The sequence below is a fragment of the Oncorhynchus tshawytscha genome, linkage group LG14, assembly GCF_018296145.1.
Source record: "Oncorhynchus tshawytscha isolate Ot180627B linkage group LG14, Otsh_v2.0, whole genome shotgun sequence".
Classification (NCBI taxonomy): Eukaryota; Metazoa; Chordata; class Actinopteri; order Salmoniformes; family Salmonidae; genus Oncorhynchus; species Oncorhynchus tshawytscha.
The window spans coordinates 46,145,242-46,164,032 of NC_056442.1; positions in this window are offsets into that span (position 1 = coordinate 46,145,242).

The window sequence follows — 18,791 nt, forward strand, 5'->3', positions numbered from 1 at the left end:
AAATACCTAAAAAAAGAAAAGAAAAAAAAAGATTAAAGAGCAGCAGTAAAATGACAATAGCGAGGCTATATACAGGGGGTACTGGTAGAGAGTGAATGTGCGGGGGCACTGGTTAGTCAACGTAATTGAGGTAATATGTACATGTAGGTAGATTTATTAAAGTGACTATGCATAGATAACAGAGAGTAATGCAAATAGTCTGGGTAGCCATTTGATTAGATGTTCAGGAGTCTTATGGTTTGGGAGTAGAAGCTGTTTAGATGCCTCTTGGACCTAGACTTGGCACTCCGGTACCGCTTGCCATGCGGTAGCAGAGAGAACAGTCTATGGAGTAATAGACAGTCTCCTCTGACTCCGCCTGGTATAGTGGTCCTGGATGGCAGGCAGCTTGGCCCCAGGAAGCTTGCCCCCATCCTTCCCTTCCCTAAAATACCTATAAATATCATACTATAAATTGTGCCTTCCTGTATTATACTTATGCTAAAATGTTTATTCTATGGTATTGAGCCATTTACTTTATGTTCATATTCTTATTTTTCACTACTTGCTATTGTTGTTGCATTGTCGAGAAGGAACCTGCTGGACGATGTTGGACGATGTATACCAGGCGTATCCCATACATACGACTAATAAAACTTGAAACCTTGAAAGGAGCAGCTGTGGAGCATTTGTCAATCATTGAAGCCAAACTGTGAGCATTTAACCAACCCTGGGCCCCGGGTATCCATTTCTGTTCACCAGTGGCAGACGACAGGCCTTGAGAGCAATCTGTCATGTACAGATAGATGGATGTGACCTGACAACGATGACTCATAAAAAGTTCTCCACATGCTGACTTTTTGGGAGGGCTGAAAGACTGAGGGGCTGGAGGATTCCGTTGTGCTCTCATGCTCTGACAGTGAGGTATTTTTGTGGTTTAGTTACAGAAAACTGAAGGGCCTTAACGTCATGGTGAGATCATGGTCATACCAACTTCAGGACCATGTGTGTATCTGACATCTTATAGGATACTGCTGTAAACTGGTTTTCAACTGGTTTATTGAGAAATTAAGTGATTTTAGTAAAGCAGAACATTTTAAAGCAATTTATTGTCATTGTTATTATTTTCTTGTTGATATGTAAAAGTGGAAAATAAAAGAAGACATAACTAGTTCACAATCTTTAATAAACCCATTAGGTAAAATTGTGTTTTTCTGGGCAATGAGAACACAATATTGAGCTTTTTCAGGTGGTGCTGAAGCACAAGAAGCACTGGCAGTTCTTCTGTCACCCACCCTGGCAGAAAATAGCATACTGTGAAATTGTTTCTGCATGGTTTCTTAATAATGATTATGTATGGTAGCAATTACATTTATAATCATGACACATTGTTTCTGTTAATCTGGGTAAATGCAATGAATAAGACTGCGGCCTCTGTAGGAAAATATTAAAATAATTGAATGCAATTTAACTAACATATTTAAGATAATTACTTAACCTTGAATACCCACAACCATTGTCTGTAAAAAATAAAGAAAGAAAGAATATACAGTATGTGTGTGAGTGGGCGATATAGAGCACAAAGAGAGAAAGAAACAATATACAGTATGTGTGTGAGTGGGCGATATAGAGCACAAAGAGAGAAAGAAACAATATACAGTATGTGTGTGAGTGGGCGATATAGAGCACAAAGAGAGAAAGAAACAATATACAGTATGTGTGTGAGTGGGCGATATAGAGCACAAAGAGAGAAAGAAACAATATACAGTATGTGTGTGAGTGGGCGATATAGAGCACAAAGAGAGAAAGAAACAATATACAGTATGTGTGTGAGTGGGCGATATAGAGCACAAAGAGAGAAAGAAACAATATACAGTATGTGTGTGTTATAGAGCACAAAGAGAGAAAGAAACAATATACAGTATGTGTGTGAGTGGGCGATATAGAGCACAAAGAGAGAAAGAAACAATATACAGTATGTGTGTGAGTGGGCGATATAGAGCACAAAGAGAGAAAGAAAGAGAGAGAGAGCAGGGGGATATAGTAGCTATCCACTCTCCCTTGTTGGGGCACTGGAACATAACAGCATTTGCAGTTCCCTGAGGATAATATAGCCAGTGTAGCGAGATACATCAGCCTGGCTGTAAATGCACAGAGATGAGGAACACGCTTGGAGGGCTTTCAAACAAACAATAAAATATGAATTTGGCAAAACCAATACAAAAATGGACTTCATCCTAAGCCAGATTTTGTATCACTTGGGACTTTGTCCAGTATCATTTTAATGCTGGACCTCAAACAAACACTTGATGAACAAAAGTCCCAAAGAGGGAAAGAACGGAGAAGCAACTGGCAGATCTCTATGGCTCAAAAACGTCTCTGCCTTCGGGGCATATCAGCTTTGTTACCACAACAAGACATTTGTTTAGACTGTCAAGTTATACAGTCAAGAATTTCCATTCTGATCCTCGGGCCTTCCTTGGCTGGACATTCTGTTTCAGGCCAACACTATCACACTTTAATGAACTAGTAAACTAAACATCAAGCCCTGAATCAGGTGTAGCGGTTGGCATCAGTTCAGTGACACATTCCAATAGGATATCAATGGTTACTAGGCTACCAGTTCCTGGAACAGTGGGTGCAATATTTTCTGAGAATCTTCCTCTTCGCTTCATGCACCTACTGCTTTGATGTGTGAGCTATGTGATGTGTCCAGTTTAAAGTGGATGAAAATGAAGTGGGATCTATTGGTATGTGTGGAAGATAACTGCAGTATAAACGAAATATGTTTACCCATGATAAAATCAAATTGTATTTGTCACATGCGCCGAATACAACAGGTGTAGACCTTATCGTGAAATGCTAACTTACAAGCCCTTAACCAACCTTGCAGTTCAATAAATAGAGTTAAGAGAATATTTACTAAATAAACTAAAGTAAAAACAAAATCAAATCAAGCGCAGTTGGTTAGGAGCCCATAAAAACGGCAGCCCTCCTCTCCGTGTCACGTCCTGACCTTAGTTCCTTTTTTATGTCTCTGTTTTAGTTTGGTCAGGGTGTGAGTTGGGGTGGGCATTCTATGTTTTTGTTGTATTTCTGCTTTTGGCCTGGTATGGTTCCCAATCAGAGGCAGCTGTCAATCGTTGTCTCCGATTGAGAACCATCAGAGACAGCCTGTTTTCCCACTATGATTTGTGGGTAGTTGTTTTCTGTTTTGTGTTTCTGCACCTGACAGGACTGTTAAGTTTTCATTCATTCTCATTTTGTTTTGTGTTCAGTTTAAATAAAATGACGAACACTTAACACTGTAATGGTTTTCTTTAGGTGAAGTAGAGGCGGACCAAAATGCAGCGTGGTTGTTATTCATTGTACTTTAATAAAGAAACTGTACACGAATAAACTAACAAAACAACAAATGTGCGAAAACCTAAAACAGTCCTATCTGGTGCAAAACACAGAGACAGGAACAATCACCCACAAACACACAGTGAAACCCAGGCTACCTAAATATGGTTCCCAATCAGAGACAATGACCAACACCTGCCTCTGATTGAGAACCATATCAGGCAAGACATAGAAATAGACAAACAAGACATCCAACATAGAATGCCCACTCAGATCCCACCCTGACCAACCAAAACATAGAAACATACAAAGCAAACTATGGTCAGGGTGTGACAGTACCCCCCCCCCAAGGTGCGGACTGGGTCTGGGTGGGCATCTGTCCGCGGTGGCGGCTCTGGTGCTGGACGTGGCCCCCACTTCACCGTAGTCTTAGTCCCCCACCTTGTCCGCTTCCGTGGCCTCCTAGCCACGGCGACCCTACTTAATGACCCCACTGGACTGAGGGGCAGCTCGGGACAGAGGGGCGGAAGCTCAGGCGCCTCTGGGCTGAGGGGCTCTGGCGCCTCTGGGCTCTGGCGCCTCTGGGCTGAGGGGCTCTGGCGCCTCAGACTCCGGCAGCAGCGCCGGACAGGCGGGAGACTCCGGCAGCAGCGCCGGACAGGCGGGAGACTCCGGCAGCAGCGCCGGACAGGCTGCGGGAGACTCCGGCAGCAGCGCCGGACAGGCTGCGGGAGACTCCGGCAGCAGCGCCGGACAGGCGGGAGACTCCGGCAGCGCTGGAGAGGAGGAAGGCTCCGGCAGCGCTGGAGAGGAGGAACGCACAGGAAGCCTGGTGCGGGGAGCTGCCACCGGAGGGCTGGTGTGTGGAGGTGGCACTGGATGGACCGGACCGTGAAGGAGTACTGGAGATCTTGAGAGCAGGGCTGGCACCAACGGCCCTGGCTGGATCTTCACCCTAGCCCGGCAGATGTGGGAAGCTGGGGTGTAACGCACCGGGCTTAGCACGCGTACTGGGGACACCGTGCGAACCACCGCATAACACGGTGCCTGACCAGCACCACACCCGCCACGGTTAGCACTGCTAGGAGCACTGTAGAGCTGAGATGGCACAGGACGTGCAAGGCTAGGGAGATGCACAGGAGGCCTGGTGTGTGAGGCTGGCACAGTCTTCACCAGACCCCTAGCACGCACCTCAGGATGAGTATGGAGAGCTGACCCAGGTGCCATTAAATCCCTGACACGCTCCGTCGGGCGAATGTCGTGCCTCATGCACCAAACCAGCAACTCCCTCATATCTCTCTCCTCCAATTTCCCCATTAACTCCTTCACAGTCTCTGCTTCGCTCACCTCCAACACCAGCTCTGGTTCTGAGCTCCTCCTTGGCTCCTCACGATAAACGGGGGGAGTTGGCTCAGGTCTGACTCCTGACTCTGCCACACTCCCCCTGTGCCTCCCCCCTCCCAAGAAGTTTTTGGGGCTTACTCTCGGGCTTCCTTCCGCGCCGCCGTGCTTGCTTCGCCAACCTCATTCTCCCGTAACCTTCCGCGCACTGCTCCATCGAATCCCAGGCGGGTCGACCGCCCACCTGTCTATTTCCTCCCAAGTAGTATAGTCCATATTCTTGCCGTCCAAACCGTCCTCCCATGTCCATTCCTCTCGCTGCTCCTGCTGCCGTTTCTCCTGCTGCACCTTGGGGCAGCGACACTCCCCTGGCTTTGCCCAGGGTCCTCTCCCGTCAAGGATTTCTTCCCAAGTCCAGAAGTCCTTATTATGCTGCTCCTGCTGCTGCCCGTTACCACGCCGCTTGGTCCTGTTGTGGTGGGTGATTCTGTAACGGTTTTCTTTAGGTGAAGTAGAGGCGGACCAAAATGCAGCGTGGTTGTTATTCATTGTACTTTAATAAAGAAACTGTACACGAATAAACTAACAAAACAACAACGTGCAAAAACCTAAAACAGTCCTATCTGGTGCAAAACACAGAGACAGGAACAATCACCCACAAACACACAGTGAAACCCAGGCTACCTAAATATGGTTCCCAATCAGAGACAATGACTAACACCTGCCTCTGATTGAGAACCATATCAGGCAAGACATAGAAATAGACAAACAAGACATCCAACATAGAATGCCCACTCAGATCACACCCTGACCCACCAAAACATAGAAACATACAAAGCAAACTATGGTCAGGGTGTGACAACCACGCTCTGCATATTGGTCCGATCCTTCATACTCCTCCTCAGAAGAGGAGGAAAACCGTTACACTTTGGCGCCATTATTTACAAAACCATCTTCAAAACACAAAGCACACATTGAAAAGGGAGGTCAGAGTTGATAGCGTTACAAAAGCAAAATCAGTGCTACAAAGTCAAAAACAAACACATTTAAAACACAGGAATACAGAGAAGAACCACCAGTAAATCCAATTGCGGTATGTCTACAATGCACATAAAAAACACTGCATTGGGTTTCAAGGAGTCTCCTCAATCATATTTTTTTAATGGACTGACACACCCAAAGATGAACTATGGAGAAAATATCAAGGACTTGTGAGAGCTGGGGTGGGATTTACCTGTACTGTTGTAAGTATGAGGGGAACACTGACACGATTCCCTTTGAATGTATTGCTTCTAAATGTACCAATTTTCTTCCCTATTTTACTGTGCGCTGGGCTGACCATGATATTGGCAGTAAATTGTTGTGTCAGAGTTAGGTTGAGCTGTTTTTTTCTATTCTACAGCCTTGTTTTTATTTTGTTTCTGGCTATAGGAACATTGATAGGGATAGCCACCAACAAGATGGAATCTAAGAGAGGTGGTTGCCTGTGAGATTGTTTGGATAAGCATGGAAACCAAGTACTGTAGCAAAAGGGATTTAAAAAATACCATCTTAAACAGTCCGGGGACTGTGGTTCCTTCGAACAGCAGCAAAACAGATATTAAGAAGGTCTAACACACTACACACTGGTATTCAAATGAGACATGTTCTGTGTTGTAGAGAAAGTATATATCTATAAAGATACCTTCATAGAATATTACTCAAGTAAAAGTGAAAGTCACCCAGATAGAGGAGGAATGAGGCTTTAACCAGGAAAAGCCCATTTAGACCCAGAGTCTCTTTTTCAAGGGAGACCTGGCCAAGAAGGCAGCAACAATCAATACATTACAGAATGAAAACATACAACAACATGATCCAGCCTAAAAAAAGCATTACACTCCTCCGTAACAGAGTCTCCCATCAATATTTTAAATGAATTCAGTGGCACTAACATATCTAGATGAAGCATGGATTGTAGACTATTCCATGCCTCTGGTGCACAAGAAGAGAAGGTAGTCTTGCCTAATACCTTGAATGACCTGGGGACTTTAAGTAGCAACCACCTAGCAGACCGGGTATGGTAACTGCTGGTGGTGAAGGAGACCAGACCACACAGGTAAAGAGGGAGTTCTCCCAAAAGGGCTTGGTAGATCAACACATACAAATGTAACTTTCTGTGCATATAAAGTGAGGGCCAACCTACCATTTGGTACAAGCTGCAATGGTGGGTGAGTGACTTGGCATTTGTAATAAATTGCAAGGTTGCATGATAAACAGTCCAGTCCCTGTAAGACGGAGGAGGTTGCATGCATATACAACAAGTCAACATAATCAATTACAGAGAGAAAAGTGGCCTGAACAAGCTTCTTTCTAGCCATAAGCAGGAAGCAAGCGTTATTATTACGAAAATAAAAACCCAATTTCAATTTAAACTTCCTCACAAGATTATCCATATTAACTTCAAAAGGACAACTTCTCATCCAACTATATACCTAGGTACTGTATTTTTAGGGTAACACTTTTTCAATAGATAAGCCACCAGATGTGACAATGCAGTTATTTATGATATTAATTAATAAGCAATGTGGGTTATTGACTAATTTGACATATGGTAAAACTATTCTGAATATCTGCAAATGTTTTGAAAAAAGTGTTAATGGTCTTCCTGGCTTCAAAGACTGAATCTCAGGATTGTGGTCATCAGAATGGAACTCAACAGATTATGGTTCCTCCGATCTTAAACCGTTTGGGGACAGTATGGGACATAGAAATATCTGGTTCCTAGGAACTGCAGCAAAACAGATATTACTAAGGTCCCCTTCTGTCACGCCCTGGTCAAAGTATTTTGTGTTTATCTTTATATATTTGGTCAGGCCAGGGTGTGGCATGGGGTTTTTGTAATTGTGGTGTGTTTGTCTTGGGGTTTTGGTGGTGGTATTGGGATTGTAGCTTAGTGGGTTGTCTAGCAAGGTCTATGGCTGTCTGGAGTGGTTCTCAATCAGAGGCAGGTGCTTATCGTTGTCTCTGATTGGGAACCATATTTAGGCAGCCATATTCTTTGAGTTTTTGTGATTGTCCTTAGTGTCTTACTTGTACTCTCTGTTAGTTTGCACTAGATAGGCTGTTTTCGGTTTTCATTACGTTTATTGTTTTGTAGTGTTTAGTGTTTAGTCGTGTTTACGTTTTGTTTAATAAATATGGATCGCAATCGACACGCTGCAGTTTGGTCCGACTCTCCTTCATCACCACTAGAAAACCGTTACAGAATCACCCAACACCAACGGACCAAGCGGCGTGTCAACAGGCAGGAGAAGCCGAAAAAGGAGATGCTAAATAAGGATTTCTGGACATGGGAGGAAATCCTCGACGGGAGAGGACCCTGGGCTAAACCAGGGAGTGTAGCCGCCCAAAGGAGCAACAGGAGAAGAGGCAACAGAGGCAGCAGCAGCAGGAGCAGCAGCAGCTACAGTGGGAGAGGTTGCACCACCTGGAGATATGGACATGGGAGGAGGAATTGGACGGTAAAGGACCCTGGAATGAGCCTGGAGATTATTGTCGCCCCAAAGCCGAGCTGGAGGCAGCAAAAGCAGAGAGGCGGCATTATGAGGAGCTAGCACGGCAGAGCGGATGGAAGCCCGAGAGTCAGCCCCAAAATTTCTTGGGGGGCTCACAGGGAGTATGGCTATGCCAGGTAGGAGACCTGCGCAAACTCCCTGTGCTTACCGGGGGCTGGAGAGACCGGGCAGGCACCGTGTTATGCTGTGGAGCGCACGGTGTCTCCAGTGCGGGTGCACAGCCCGGTTCGGTATATTCCAGCTCCTCGTATCGGCCGGGCTAGAGTGGGCATCGAGCCAGGTAAGGTTGGGCAGGCTCGGTGCTCAAGAGCTCCAGTGCGCCTGCACGGTCCGGTCTATCCAGTACCACCTCCACACCCCAGCCCTCCGGTAGCAGCTCCCCGCATCAGGCTTCCTGTGCGTGTCCTCGATCCAGTACCACCAGTTCCAGCACCACGCACCAGGCCTTCAGTGTGCCTCGCCTGTTTAGCGCAGCCAGAGCCTTTCTCCTCTATAGCGCTGCCGGAGCCTCCCGCCTGTTCAGCGCAGCCAGAGCCTTCCTCCTCTACAGCGCTGCCGGAGCCTCCCGCCTGTTTAGCGCAGCCAGAGCCTTTCTCCTCTCCTGCGCTGCCGGAGTCTCCCGCCTATCTAGCGCTGTTAGAGCTTTCCTCATCTCCAGCGCTGCCGGAGTCTCCCGCCTGTTTAGCGCAGCCAGAGCCTTCCTCCTCTACAGCGCTGCCGGAGCCTCCCGCCTGTTTAGCGCAGCCAGAGCCTTTCTCCTCTCCTACGCTGCCGGAGTCTCCCGCCTGTTCAGCGCAGCCAGAGCTGCCAGCCTGCATGGAGAAGCCAGAGCTGCCAGCCTGCATGGAGCAGCCAGAGCTGTCAGTCCGCATAGAACAGTCAGAGCTGTCAGTCTGCATGGAGCAGCCAGAGCTGTCAGTCTGCATGGAGCAGCCAGAGCTGTCAGTCTGCATGGAGCAGCCAGAGCTGTCAGTCTGCAAGGAGCAGCCAGAGCTGTCAGTCTGCATGGAGCAGCCAGAGCTGTCAGTCTGCATGGAGCTGTCAGTCTGCATGGAGCAGCCAGAGCTGCCAGTCTGCATGAAGCAGCCAGTCTGCATGGAGCAGCCAGAGCTGTCAGTCTGCATGGAGCAGCCAGAGCTGCCAGTCTGCATGGAGCAGCCAGAGCTGCCAGTCTGCATGAAGCAGCCAGAGGTGTCAGTCTGCATGGAGCAGTCAGAGCTGTCAGTCTGCATGGAGCAGCCAGAGCTGTCAGTCTACATGAAGCAGCCCGAGCTGCCAGTCTCCATGAAGCAGCCAGTCTACATGGAGCAGCCAGAGCTGTCAGTCAGCATGGAGCAGCCAGAGCTGTCAGTCTACATGAAGCAGCCCGAGCTGCCAGTCTGCATGAAGCAGCCAGTCTACATGGAGCAGCCAGAGCTGCCAGTCTGCATGAAGCAGCCAGAGCTGTCAGTCTGCATGGAACAGTCAGAGCTGTCAGTCTGCATGGAGCAGCCAGAGCTGTCAGTCTACATGAAGCAGCCCGAGCTGCCAGTCTGCATGAAGCAGTCAGTCTACATGGAGCAGCCAGAGCTGTCAGTCCGCATGGAGCAGCCAGAGCTGTCAGTCTACATGAAGCAGCCCGAGCTGCCAGTCTGCATGAAGCAGCCAGTCTACATGGAGCAGCCAGAGATGTCAGTCTGCATGAAGCAGCCAGAGCTGTCAGTCTTGGTAGAGCAGCCAGTCTGCATGGAGCTGCCAGTCTGCATGGAGCTGCCAGTCTGCATGGAGCTGCCAGTCTGCAAGGAGCTGTCAGTCTGCACGGAGCTGTCAGTCTGCACGGAGCTGTCAGTCTGTAAGGAGCTGCCAGTCTGCAAGGAGCTGCCAGTCAGCACGGAGCCGCCAGAGCGGTCAGTCTGTAAGAAGCCGCCAGAGCTGTCAGCCTATATGGAGCAGCTAGTGCCGCCAGTCTGCCCAGCGCCGCCAGTGCCCCCAGTCTGCCCAGCATCGCCAGTCTGCCCAGCATCGCCAGTCTGCCCAGCGTCGTCAGTCTGCCCAGCGTCGTCAGTCTGCCCAGCGTCGCCAGTCTGCCCAGCGTCGCCAGTCTGCCCAGCGCCGCCAGTCTGCCCAGCGCCGCCAGTCTGCCCAGCGCCGCCAGTCTGCCCAGCGTCGCCAGTCTGCCCAGCGCCGCCAGTCTGCCCAGCGCCGCCAGTCTGCCCAGCGCCGCCAGTCTGCCCAGCGCCGCCAGTCTGCCCAGCGCCGCCAGATCTGCCAGTCAGCCAGACTCTTCCAGATCTGCCAGTCAGCCAGACTCTTCCAGATCTGCCAGTCAGCCAGACTCTTCCAGATCTGCCAGTCAGCCAGACTCTTCCAGATCTGCCAGTCAACCAGACTCTTCCAGATCTACCAGTCAACCCGACTCTTCCAGATCTGCCAGTCAACCAGACTCTTCCAGATCTGCCAGTCAACCAGACTCTTCCAGATCTGCCAGTCAGCCAGGATCTGCCAGTCAGCCAGGATCTGCCAGTCAGCCAGGATCTGCTGAAACCACCAGCCAGCCAGGAGCTGGTAGATCTATCTACCTGCCTGAGCTTCCTCTCACTCCTGAGCTTCCTCTCACTCCTGAGCTTCCTCTCACTCCTGAGCTTCCTTTCACTCCTGAGCTTCCTCTCACTCCTGAGCTTCCTCTCACTCCTGAGCTTCCTCTCACTCCTGAGCTTCCTCTCACTCCTGAGCGTTCTCTCACTCCTGAGCTTTCTCTCACTCCCGAGCTTCCCCTCAGTCCCGAGCTGCCTCGGTCCCGAGCTGTCCTTCAGTCCCGATCTGCTCCTCAGTCCAGTGGGGTTCTGGGTGGGGACTACTAGGCCATGGTCGGCGGCGAGGGTGGACTATCCAGGGACGAAGGGAGAGGGGACTAAGACATTAAAGGAGTGGGGTCCACGTCCCCGCGCCGGAGCCGCCACCATGGACAGACGCCCACCCGGACCCTCCCTATTGTTTTGAGGTGCGTTCGGGAGTCCGCACCTTAGGGGGGTTCTGTCACGCCCTGGTCAAAGTATTTTGTGTTTATCTTTATATATTTGGTCAGGCCAGGGTGTGGCATGGGGTTTTTGTAATTGTGGTGTGTTTGTCTTGGGGTTTTGGTGGTGGTATTGGGATTGTAGCTTAGTGGGTTGTCTAGCAAGGTCTATGGCTGTCTGGAGTGGTTCTCAATCAGAGGCAGGTGCTTATCGTTGTCTCTGATTGGGAACCATATTTAGGCAGCCATATTCTTTGAGTTTGTCGTGGGTGATTGTCCTTAGTGTCTTACTTGTACTCTCTGTTAGTTTGCACTAGATAGGCTGTTTTCGGTTTTCATTACGTTTATTGTTTTGTAGTGTTTAGTGTTTAGTCGTGTTTACGTTTTGTTTAATAAATATGGATCGCAATCGACACGCTGCAGTTTGGTCCGACTCTCCTTCATCACCACTAGAAAACCGTTACACCTACACTAAAGACTGTTATTCAGAAGAGACATGTTCTGTGTTGTCCTCCATTGTGGCTGCAAGTACTGTGGATCTGTAGAGAGGGGAAATAGAGGGGCGTATTTGCTATAATGGCACATCTCAATTTTTTTAAGAGGATTTAAAAGGGTTTGACTGACCTTTGGAATTCTGCAATAGAAGTAAATAAAGCACTTAACATTAGAACAGCCTAGCTTCTAGACTATAAGTACCCACTGGAGAATGTTGAGAACGTTACCAGGCATCAAATAGAGCATACGCATCAGATGCACATCGACCCTCAAGGTGCGCAAACACAAGCACCAAGGCTTGATAAATAGTGCATAAACAATTGTAAAGAATTAATTGCATTAAGAAATGTTCCGTGAAATATATCCATCTAAAAATATAACAACACTAGGTATTTGTTTAAATAGAGTCAAGGATATGTTTTGTATAATTCTACATATTCATAGTAATAAATGATATTTCCAGCCAATGAAGCATCAACATACTAACAGTGTAATAAACGCATTTCATACATGCTATGGAAAGATTAATAATTGTTTATAAAGGTCTTATATAACATAAGAAAAAAAACATTATTTCAAAGAACATAAGTATTTTCATTATTTTAGGTTATTATAAGTAAAAATGAAAAACCACAAGTTTAAGTGCATCACAAAGAAGTCCATTATAATTCATTTTGGCAGGTCTAAAGAAACATTTAGGGAAAAAAGCAGTGTATTTAAAAGAAAACAGAATAGCACATGTTATGTTTATTATGTTACTAGTCTGCTTAGCCAGAGCAATGCTCCCACACTAGTGGACATGTGCTGAATGCATGGACAGTGCAGATAGAGATGCACCTCTAATTCTGAGAGTTATTTGACAAAGGTAAGTGTCATAGAAACTGCAGAAAATGCTATTTCTGGTTCTATATAGATAATGTGATGCTCCTTTCCCTGAATCTGTCAAGTACAACATGTGTCAAGTACAACATGTGTCAAGTACATGTGTCAAGTACATGTGTCAAGTACAACATGTGTCAAGTACAACATGTGTCAAGTACAACATGTGTCAAGTACAACATGTGTCAAGTACAACATGTGTCAAGTACAACATGTGCCCATCTCTTCATGTACAATTTGACAACTGATAATACTATCACTAATCAGACTATTGTCAATTCAATCTTGTCTATGAGCTAATTCTTACTATGTGTGAAATTCATTTCGGTATAGTTTAGGTGTAGTTTCGATGGGCCAGCTGTGCAGGCTTTATGGCATCGTTTGTTTCCCCTTGCTAATCAACTTGGATAGAGTAATGTAATATGCATTATTCTAAAGGTCGACTGCAAAGCATGTTTTCTTTTCCATTACAATAAATGTGATTAGTAATAGAGTTATAGTAAATAAAGCAGTCCCGTAACAGCTTGTTTTTACAAAGTAAAACGTAAAAGAGAAGTTTATCAACCCGCGGGGCACGAGGTCAAATTATTAACATGATAAATGTTGACATAACACAAATAGATAAAACACAAATTTATCATTACACTATTGTCTTTATAAAGGGGGGAACACACCTAATGTTTTGTGAAAAGTGTTAAGAAATGTAACGTCTTGTAATATTTTATATTGTATATTAATTGCCTTAAATGTTGCTGGATCCCAGGAACAGTAGCTTCTGCCTTGGCAGCAGTTAATGAGGATCGTTTATATATACAAATACATTATATCAACCTCTTTACCCTCATCATTCAGTTAGGCCTAATTTAAATTAAATTGTGAAGCAACATGCACAATTATTCTCCTTTCATCCATTTGTCATTCAGTGAGGAGAGAGAGATGCATTAGCGCCTGGCTGGGTGCCAACGTGCTACAGCACATTGTCTTGGAGCCTGGCTGGGTACCAACGTCCTACAGCACATTGTCTTGGAACCTGGCTGGGTGCCAACGTGCTACAGCACATTGTCTTGGAGCCTGGCTGGGTGCCAATGTGCTACAGCACATTGTCTTGGAGCCTGGCTAGGTGCCAACGTGCTACAGCACATTGTCTTGGAGCCTGGCTGGGTACCAACGTGCTACAGCACATTGTCTTGGAGCCTGGCTGGGTGCCAACGTCCTACAGCACATTGTCTTGGAGCCTGGCTGGGTGCCAGCGTCCTACAGCACATTGTCTTGGAGCCTGGCTAGGTACCAACGTGCTACAGCACATTGTCTTGGAGCCTGGCTGGGTGCCAACGTGCTACAGCACATTGTCTTGGAGCCTGGCTAAGTACCAACGTGCTACAGCACATTGTCTTGGAGCCTGGCTGGGTGCCAACGTGCTACAGCACATTGTCTTGGAGCCTGGCTTTGTACCAAAGTCCTACAGCACATTGTCTTGGAGCCTGGCTGGGTGCCAACATCCGACAGCACATTGTCTTGGAGCCTGGCTGGGTACCAAAGTCCTACAGCACATTGTCTTGGAGCCTGGCTGGGTGCCAGCGTCCTACAGCACATTGTCTTGGAGCCTGGCTGGGTGCCAGCGTCCTACAGCACATTGTCTTGGAGCCTGGCTGGGTGCCAGCGTCCTACAACACATTGTCTTGGAGCCTGGCTAGGTACCAACGTCCTACAGCACATTGTCTTGGAGCCTCGCTGGGTGCCAACGTCCTACAGCACATTGTCGTGGAGGATTAAGTTGGGAATAGGTGTGAAAAAAACGTTTCTGTTTGTGATTTAAAAATTCTGTCAAATTAGCAATATAAAATACAAACATTTAGGAAAAGTCAGGGAAGGAGCAAGACACAGCTTTTTGGTGGGTTGATTCCATTTTAAATCAAACGCTAGTGGTCGTTGGCCAATGACAGTTCTAGAGTTAACATAGTATATTGTTGCAGAGTTACTCCCTCTGCTCTTCCCTTGCACTCTCTCTCTCTCTCTCTCTCTACACACACACACACACACACACACACACACACACACACACACACACACACACACACACACACACACACACACACACACACACACACACACACACACACACACACACACACACACACACACACACACACACACACACCTCTCTCCCTCTCCCTCCCTCCCTCCCTCCCTCTGAGCTGGGTTCCAGTCAACAGTCTTGTCTCGAAACGTTTCTTAAATCCTGCTCTGGTCTATCTTTAGCACCAACCAAGTCTATTTATATCCTCACGTTCTAGACAGGCACTTGTTCCCTCTCTTCCTCCCTCCTTCACACTCTCTTATGAAGGAGGGAGGAAGAGAGAAGTACAGAGAGAGGTACAGACATGATGAGAATGCAAACCAGACAAAATGATTGAAACAGATCCCAACAGAACCCAAATATAATACAACACTGAGAATTATCAGCATTTGATGCTGGTGCTTGAAGTGTCTTTGGCTGTTAATTTAGTAACGTTTTAACAACTGGTGCGTCTTTGGACACATCACAACCTGAGACTCAACCTGAGACTCACACTGTTAATTTTACATACATATTCAAACACACTGTTCAAGTGAATATAATAGGATTACTGTACACTTCAGTACTTCCTGTGCAAGATGGTACTACAGGAAACTGTGAAAGATGTTACTACTACAGGGGTTAGGAATTTTTGAGCAATATGGATCTTAATGAGTATGACATATGGTATAACCATTCTGAAAATCTGCTCATTAAAAAAAAGATGAATAGTGTACCTGGCTTCAATGAGCTGACACCTGTCTGGTGAATTATTTGAGCAGGAGACCAGATCACATCAAAGACTGAATCTCAGGATTGTGGTCATCAGACTGGAACTGATACATGTACACCAGTTTGGTTGTGGCACTTTAAATGGGGAGGATGGGGTCATAGTAATGGCTGGAATGGAAAAATGGAATGGTCTCAAACACCTGATTTCCATGTGTTTGATACCATTCCATTCACCCCATTCCATTCATTATTAGGAGCCGTACTCCCCTCACCAGCCTCCTCTGATGTACACACACACACACACACACACACACACACACACACACACACACACACACACACACACACACTCACACAGACACAAAAAGCAATTTAAACAACCCCACACATGAACCTTCACAGTAAACATAGCTATTTTATAGCACACCACATAATAAAGTTATTTTAAATGTTTGTTTGTCAAATAAGTGCTTGGTTAATGCTGTGTAAACTCCCTAATGGAGTTAACATAACTGTATTAAAACTGCAAAGTGCACTCTTACGTGTTAAATGGATAAAAGTAGTGGAGAGTCAGTCTCTCTCTCTCTCACATAACTAAACAGACATTGTACATTAACTTGCCACTATTTGACAGTCTCTTTCTGTTCTCAACTTGGGTTTTCTCTAAATGGATGTTTTATAAACTCCCTGTGCAGACGTCTGAAATTGAATCGAACTGAAAACTCAAATTTTCATGCTGGCTGGTGCCTAGACCTGTCTGGATGGATGGGTCCTCCACCACCGTGCTGCGCTGGCCGGGTATACATGTTAATGCTCTATCATCAACCCCACCTGCAATGTATTATCCCAGATAATCAATAGAAGGGATATTCTGCTGTGCCCCCCAACTCTAATATAGTGTCATAATATGGAAATGGCCGCGGTGCTAGGCGCCAGTGTTGTTTTAACTTGTCACAGCTCCATCTTGCATGTTTAATAGAAGCTCTCTGGTCCTCCGACAGCACAGAGCATCCAGTCAGAAACACCACAGCCAAGCTAGGCCACCTGCGTGGTTAAAAGGGATAGAGGAGGAATGGGGCTGTGGATATGTAGATTCATGCAGCATCTCAGACGTGAGATCTGATTCGACATTAATCTATGGGCCTCTTCGAGTCTCTAAAATAAATCAATCTGTGTTATTGTTATCATGATATTAACTTTTTTTTGTAGGGGGTAGATCAGCTTTAATATTGCAGATAGATAGATTGTGGCTTCCATCAATGTAACTGTCCAATCCCACAGATAGAGTCTATGTTTTGTAAATATACTCTACAGTAAAAAAGTTTGGGGTCACTTAGAAATGTTCTCGTTTTTGAAAGAAAGGCAAATGTCCATTAAAATGACATCAAATTGAAATCAGAAATACAGTGTAGACATTGTTAATGTTGTAAATGACTATTGTAGCTGGAAATGGCAGATTCTTTATGGAATATCTACAGTGAGGAGAACAAGTATTTGATACATTGCTGATTTTGCAGGTTTTCCTACTTACAAAGCATGTAGAGGTCTGTAATTTTTATCATAGGTACACTTCAACTGTGAGAGACGGAATCAAAAACAAAAATCCAGAAAATCACATTCTACGATTTTTAAGTAATTAATTTGCATTTTATTGCATGACATAAGTATTTGATCACCTACCAACCAGTAAGAATTACGGCTCGCACAGACCTGTTAGTTTCCCTCCTGTTCTCCACTCATTACCTGTATTAACTGCACCTGTTTGAACTCATTACCTGTATAAAAGACACCTGTCCACACACTCAATCAAACAGACTCCAACCTCTCCACAATGGCCAAGACCAGAGAGCTGTGTAAGTACATCAGGGATAAAATTGTAGACCTGCACAAGGCTGGGATGGGCTACAGGACAATAGGCAAGCAGCTTGGTGAGAAGGCAACAACTGTTGGCGCAATTATTAGAAAATGGAAGAAGTTCAAGATGACGGTCAATCACCCTCGGTCTGGGGCTCCATGCAAGATCTCACCTCGTGGGGCATCAATGATCATGAGGAAGGTGGGGATCAACCCAGAACTACCCAGCAGGACCTAGTCAATGACCTAAAGAGAGCTGGGACCACAGTCTCAAAGAAAACCATTAGCAACACACTACGGCGTCATGGATTAAAATCCTGCAGCACACGCAAGGTCCCCCTGCTCAAGCCAGAGCATGTCTAGGCCTGTCTGAAGTTTGCCAATGACCATCTGGATGATCCAGAGGAGGAATGGAAGAAGGTCATGTGGTCTGATGAGACAAAAATAGAGCTTTCTGGTCTAAACTCCACTTGCCGTGTTTGGAGGAAGAAGAAGGATGAGTACAACCCCAAGAACACCATCCCAACCGTGAAGCATGGAGGTGGAAACATCATTCTTTGGTGATGCTTTTCTGCAAAGGGGACAGGGCGACTGCACCGTATTGAGGGGAGGATGGATGGGGCCATGTATCGCAAGATCTTGGCCAACAACCTCCTTCCCTCAGTAAGAGCATTGAAGATGGGTTGTGGCTGGGTCTTCCAGCATGACAACGACCCGAAATACACAGCCAGGGAAACTAAGGAGTGCCTCCGTAAGAAGCATCTCAAGGTCCTGGAGTGGCCTAGCCAGTCTCCAGACCTGAATCCAATAGAAAATCTTTGGAGGGAGATGAAAGTCCGTATTGCCCAGCAACAGCCCCGAAACCTGAAGGATCTGGAGAAGGTCTGTATGGAGGAGTGGGCCAAAATCCCTGCTGCAGTGTGTGCAAACCTGGTCAAGAACTACAGGAAACGTATGATCTCTGTAATTGCAAACAAACGTTTCTGTACCAAATATTAAGCTCTGCTTTTCTGATGTATCAAATACTTATGTCATGCAATAAAATGCAAATTAAAATCATACAATGTGATTTTATGGATTTTTGTTTTAGATTCCATCTCTCACAGTTGAAGTGTACCTATGATAAAAATTACAGACCTCTACATTCTTTGTAAGTAGGAAAACCTGCTATATCGGCAGGGTATCAAATACTTGTTCTCCCCACTGTACATAGGTGGACGGAGGCCCACTTTCAGCAACCATCACTCCTCTGTTCCAATGGCACATTGTGTTAGCTAATCCAAGTTTATCATTTTAAAAGACTAATTGATTATTAGAAAATCCTGTTGCAATTATGTTAGCACAGCTGAAAACGTTTGGTATGATTAAAGAAGCAATAAAACCAGCCTTCTTTAGAATAGTTGAGTGTCTGGTGCATCAGCATTTGTGGGTTCGATTACAGGCTGAAAATGGCCAGAAACAAAGACCTTTCTTCTGAAACTCGTCAGTCTATTCTTGTTCTGTGAAATGAAGGCTATTCCATGCGAGAAATTCCCAAGAAACTGAAGATCTTGTACAACGC